Here is a 6443-nt window from a genome sequence, read left to right as displayed (position 1 = left end):
GCAATTTTTTTTCCTTCAATGCTTTGTGTAAGTCATCCCATTGCCTTCTTGCCTGCATGGTTTCTGCCGAATAGTCTGAGCTCATTCTTACTGGTTCTCCTTTGTAGGTAACTTTTCATTTATCCTTAGCTGGTCTTAAAATTGTATGAGTTTGAATACAATATGTCTTGATGACTTTCTATGTGGCGTTCTATGAGGATCTTGGATAGATATCGTCTCATTTTTCACAATATCGGGGAAGTTTTCTGCCAACAAGTCTTCAACAAGTCTCTCTGTATTTCCTGTTATTGCTCCCTGTTCTGGAACTACAATCCCTCATAGGTTGTTTCTCTTGATAGAATCCCACATGATTCTCAGGGTTTCTTCATTTTTTTAACTTCTTTTATCTAATTTTTCTTCAAATATATTGGTGCCAAGTGCTTTATCTTCAACCTCACCAGTTCTGCCTTCCACTTGCTCAATTCTGCTCCAAAGTTACTGAGTTCACTGCATGAAACGGAAACCAAAAGGCAGTTTCTCTCATTGTGCCTGCTTTCATCAGAGGACTGGATGAAGTCAGAGAGTTTTTCTCTTACTGAAAAACGTGCTAGCTGATGTTGCCTCTGCCGTCTCTTAGTTGGAAAACAATGGAAAGTTATATCCTTTGAACTACATGCAGACACTTGGGTTTTCTAGGGTTTCAATATGTACTTAGTTTTACCTAGACCTGAATGTACTTTCACAATCTCTTAATGCTAACAGTACATAGTTGTTCCACTGCAGGTACATGGGCTACTGGGATGTAGTTTGCTGTGGAAACCTTGTGTCGGCAGGAGTCAAACTTATTGAGTTCACTGCATGAAAGAAAAACCCAAAGACAGTTTCTCTTATTCTGCCTGCTTTCATCAGAGGATTGCATGAAGTCAGACAGTTCTTTCTTTTACTGAAAGACATGCAAGCTGATGTTCCCTCTGCATTCTCTTAGTTGGAAAAGAATGGAATGTTACACACGTTGAACTGGATGCAAACACTTGGGTTTTATAGGGTTTCAATATACACTTAGTTATACCTGAGCTTGAATGTGCTTTCACAATCTCTTCATGCTAACACCATGTAGTTATTCCTCTGCAAGTACAGGGGCTACCACGATGTAGTTTTGATGAGGAAACCTTGTTTTTGCAAGAGCCAAAATAACCAAGTTCACTGCATGAAAGAGAAAACAAAAGACCGTTTCTCTTGTTCAGCCTGCTTTCATCAGAGGATTGGATGAAGTCAGAGAGTTCTTTCTCTTATGAAAAAACGTGCAAGCTGATGTTGCCTCTGCATTCTCTTAGTTGGAAAAGAAATGAAAGTTGTACCCATTGAACTGACTGCAGACACTTGAGTGTTCTAAGATTTCAATATGCACTTTGTTTTACCTTGGCGTGAATATGCTTTCACAATCTCTTCACTCTAACACTATGTATTAGTTCATCTGGCAAGTATAGGGACTACCATGATGTAGCTTTGCTGAAGAAAGCTTGTGTTCCTAAGAGCCATAGTTACCGAGGTAACTGCATGAAAAAGAAACCCAGAGACAATGTCTTTCATTAGACCTGCTTTTGTCAGAGGGTTGGATGAAGTCGGAGAGTTCTTTCTGAAAAACAGGCAAGCTGATGTTGCCTCTGCAGTCTCTTAGTTGGAAAGAGATGGAAAGTTACAACCATTGGACTGCATGCAGACCCTATGTTTTTTCAGATTTCAATACGCACTTGGTTTTACCTGGGCGTGAATGTGCTTTCACAATCTCTTCAAGCTAATACTACATAATTGTTCCTCTGCAAGTACAGGGGCTACCACGATGTAGTCTTGCTGAGGAAACCTTGTGTTCGCTAGAGCCAAAGTGACAAAGTTCAGTGCATGAAAGTGAAATCAAAAGAGTTTCTCTCACCTGTCTGCTTTCGTCAGAGGACTAGATGAAGTCAGAGAGCTCCTTCTCTTACTGCAAAACATGATAGCTGGTATTGCCTCTGTATTGTCTTAGTTGGAAAAGAATGGAAAGTTGCACCCATTGAATTGCATGAAGACACTTGGGTTTTATAATATTTCAATATGCACTTTGATTAGATGATTAGAGTGAGAGATTAGAGCGAGAAGTGATTAGAGCGAGAGCTGAGAGAAAGAGGTGAGAGCAAGAGAAGGTGAGAGAGAGGGAAGGTGAGAGCAAGGGAAGGTGAGAGCAAGGGAAGGTGAGAGATACAGATGATTAGAGTGAGAGATGAGAGGGAGAGATGATTAGAGCAAGAGATTATTAGAGTGAGAAATTATTAGAGTAAGAAATGACTAGAATGGGAGATTAGATAGAGAGTAGAGCAAAAGATGGTTAGAGCAAGAGATTAGAACAAGAGAAGGTTAGAGCAAAAGGTTAGTGTGATGGAAGATTAGCTCAAGCAGTGAGAGCTAGAGACGATAACAAGGGATGAAAGAGAGAAATAAGAACAAGTGATGATGAGTGCAAGAGATGATTAGAGCTGGAGATGAGAGCGAGAGGTGATTACAGTGGGAAATGAGAGAAAGAGATGATATAAAGCAAGAGATGAGAATGAGAGATGATTAGAGGTAGAGACTGGAATGAGAAAATAGAGAGAAAGATGATTAGTGTGAGGTATTAGTGTGAGAGATGATTGGAGTGAGAGATTAGAGTGAGAGATGATTACAGTGAGAGATTAGAGGGAGATATTAGAGAGATTATTAGAGTGAGAGATTAGAGCAAGAGATTACTGACAGAGATTAGAGTGAGAGATTACAGAGTGCGTTTGGAGGGAGAGATGATTAAAACAACAAATTAGAGTGAGGGATTAGAGGAAGAGATGATTAGAGCAAAGTTTATTAGAGCAAGAGATTAGAGTGATAGATAAGAGTGAGAGATGAGAGTGAGAGATTAGAGCAAGAGATGATTGGAGTGAGAGATTAGAGTGAGATGATTTGAGAGAGAGATGATAAGTGTGCAAGATCAGAGCAAGAGATGATTAGAGCAAGAGATTAGAGTGAAAGATTATTACAGCAAAATATTAGAGCAAGAGATTAGAACGAAAGATTAAAGAGAGAGGATTGAGTGGAGATTAGAGTGAGAAATTAGAGCAAGAGATTAAAGCCAGATATGATAAGAGCGAGACATGACAGCAAGAGAATCTGAGAGTGAAGGGAAGGTGACAGCAAGAGAAATTGAGACGGAGGGAAGGCGAGAGTGAGGGAAGGCAAGAATGAGAGATAAGAGCAAGAGGTGAGAGCCAGGTAGGATTAGAGGGAGAGATTAGAGTGGGAGATGATTAAAGCAAGCGATTAGAGAGAGAGATGATTAGCATGAGGGAATAGAGTGAGAGAGTAGAGCGACAGATTAGAGAAAGAGATGATTAGAGGGAGAGATTAGAGCAAGAGATGATTAGAGCAAGAGACTAGAGTGAGGGACAATGACATCAAGAGATTGGAGCTAGAGACTATTAGAGCAAGAGATTAGAGCAAAAGAATAGTGTGTGAGACGATGAGAGATTATAGAGAAATTATTATCATGAGAAATTAAAATGAGAGACTGGAGTGAGGGAGGATGAGATCAAGAGATTGGAGTGAGAGATGATTAGAGCAAGAGATCAAAAGTGAGAGAGATGATTAGAGCAAGAGATGACTAGAGCAAGAGACGATTAGAGTAGGAGATTAGAGTGAAAGGTTAGAGCCAGAGATGATTACAGTGAGAGATGATTAGAGAGAGAAATTAGAGCCAGAAATTAGATAGAGAGATTAGCGAGAAATTAGAGCTAATGATGATTACTGTGAGAGATGAGATCGAAAGTTTAGAGTGAGATAATTTCAGCAAGAGATTAGAGTGATATGATTACAGTGATAGATTAGAGCAAGAGATTAGAATGAGATTAGAGCTAGAGATGATTAGAGCGAGAGATTAGAGTGAGAGTTTGGAGCAAGAAATTAGAGTGAGTGATGACTAGGGTGATATTAGTGGGAGAGATCATTAGGCTGAGAAATTAGAGAGAGATATTAGAGGAAGAGATGATTAGAGTGAGAGAATAGAGCAAGAGATGAGAGTGAGAGATTAGAGGGAAAGATGATTCAAGCGAGAGATTAGAGAGAGAGAATTTAGAAAGAGAGATGATTAGATCCAGAGAAGAGGGAAAGATGAGAGCCAGATATTATTAGAGTGAGATTAGAGTGAAAATGATTAGAGCGAGAGATGATTAAAGGGAGAGTGATGAGAACAAGAGATGATGAGTGCCAGAGATTAGAGCTAGGGATGATTAGAAAGAGAGGTTAGAGAGAGATTAATAGAGCCAGAGATTAGAGCAAGAGGTGGTTAAAGGGAGAGATTAGAAGAGAGAGATTAGAGCGAGAAATTTGAGTGACAGAATGAAAGATTACAGTGAGAGATTACCGTGAGAGAAGATTAGAGCAAGAGATGATTAGAGAGATTAGAACAAGAGATTAGGGAGTGGGATGATTAGAGCAAGAGATTAGAGGGAGAGATTAGAGATAAAATGATTAGAGTGAGAGATTAGTGCAAGAGGTTATTAGAGCGAGAGATGATTTGAGCAAGAGATTAGAGCCAGAGATGATTAGAGCGAGAGGTGAGTGAAGGAAGGTGAGAGTGAGGGAAGGTGAGAACAAGAGATAAGAGCGAGAGGTGAGAGCGGGATGATTAGAGAGAGATTAGAGTGATAGAAGATTACAGCGAGAGATTAGTGCAAGAGAAGTTTACAGTGAAAGGTGAGCACGAGGGAAGATGAGAGTGAGGGATGGTGAGAGATAGGGAAGGTGATAGCAAGGGAAGTTGAGAGCCAGGGAAGGTGATAACAAGAGATGAGAGTGAGAAGAGAGAGCAAGAGATGATTAGAGTGAGAGATTAGAGCAAGAGTTGATCAGAATGAGAGATTAGAGCGACAGATGATTAGAGTGAGTTTACAGCGAGATGATTAGAATGAGAAATTATACAGATAGATTAGAGTGAGAGATGATTAGAGGGAGAGATTAGAACAAGTGATTAAAGTGAGAGATAATTTGAACAAAAGATTAGAGATTAGTGCGATAGATGATTAGTGTGAGAGAAGATATGAGTTAGAGCTTAGAACAAGAGATTAGTGCAAGAAATGATTGGGGCAAGAGATTAGTGTGAGAGAAGAGAACAAGAGATAATTAGAGTGAGAGATGATTAGAGGGAGAGATTAGATGGAGAGATGTTTAGAGCAGTAAATGAGAGCAAGAGATGATTAGGAGAGATTAGAGAGGGATATTATCATAGGGAGGGATTAGAGCAAAAGACGATTAGAGTGAGAGATTAGAGTGTGATTTTTGAGCAGGAGATTAGAGGGAGAGATGATTAGAGCAAGAGATTAGAACGAGACATTATTAGAGCTAGAGATTAGACCAAGAGATGATTAGATAGAGACATCACAGCCAGAGATGATTAGGGTGAGAGATTAGAGTGAGAGATTACAGCAAGAGATTGGAGTGAGAGATGATTACAGTGAGAGATGATTACAGTGAGAGATGGTTGGAGCAAGAGATAAGAGAAAGAGATCATTAGAGGGAGAGATTAGAGCAAGAGATGATTAGAGTGAGAGATTAGAATGAGAGATGTTTAAAGCAAGAGATTAAAGTGAGATGTGATTAGAGTGAGAGATGATTAGAAGAGAGATTAGAGCAGGAGATTAGAGAGAGATGATTAAAGTGAGAGTTAGAGTGAGAGATGATTAGAGCGAGAGATTGGAGTGAGAGATTAGAGCAAGGGATGATTAGAGGGAGAGATTAAAGCAAGAAATTATTAAAGCAAGAGATTAGAAGGAGACATGATTAGAACTAGAGATAAGAGCAAGAGAAGATTAGATAGAAAGATTAGAGCCAGAGATGATTAGAGCAAGAGATGAGAGTGAGACAACAGAGCAAGAGATGATTACACAGAGACATTAGAGAAATAGGTTAGAATGAGAGATGATTAGAGTGAGAGATGAGAGCCACAGATTCAAGCAAGAGAAGATTAGAGCGATAGATTAGTCCGAGAGAAATTAGAGCTACAGGTGAGAGCCAGAGATGACTAGAGTGAGCGATTAGAGGGAGAGATGACTAGAGCAACAGAAAACAGTGTTAGATGATTAGAGCAAGAGATTGGGGGAGAGATGATTCCAGTGAGAGATGATTAGAGGGAGAGATGAATAGAGCAAGAGATGATTAGAGAGAGTGTATAGAGTGAAATATTAGAGCCAGAGATGATTAGAGTGACAGATGCAGAGTGTGAGAAGACTAGAGCAAGAGGTTTGAGGTAGAGATTACAGTAAGAGAAGACTAGAGGGAGAGGTGATTAGAGCCAGAGATTACAGTGGGAGATGATTAGAGTGAGAGATGACTAGAACTAGAGATGATGAGAGCATGAGAGTGAGAGATGATTACAGCAAGAGATGATTAGAGTGAGAGATGCTTAAAGC

Source organism: Loxodonta africana, chromosome 1 (assembly GCF_030014295.1).
Source record: "Loxodonta africana isolate mLoxAfr1 chromosome 1, mLoxAfr1.hap2, whole genome shotgun sequence".
NCBI classification, from domain to species: Eukaryota; Metazoa; Chordata; class Mammalia; order Proboscidea; family Elephantidae; genus Loxodonta; species Loxodonta africana.
Note: the sequence above shows the minus strand (reverse complement) of the source record.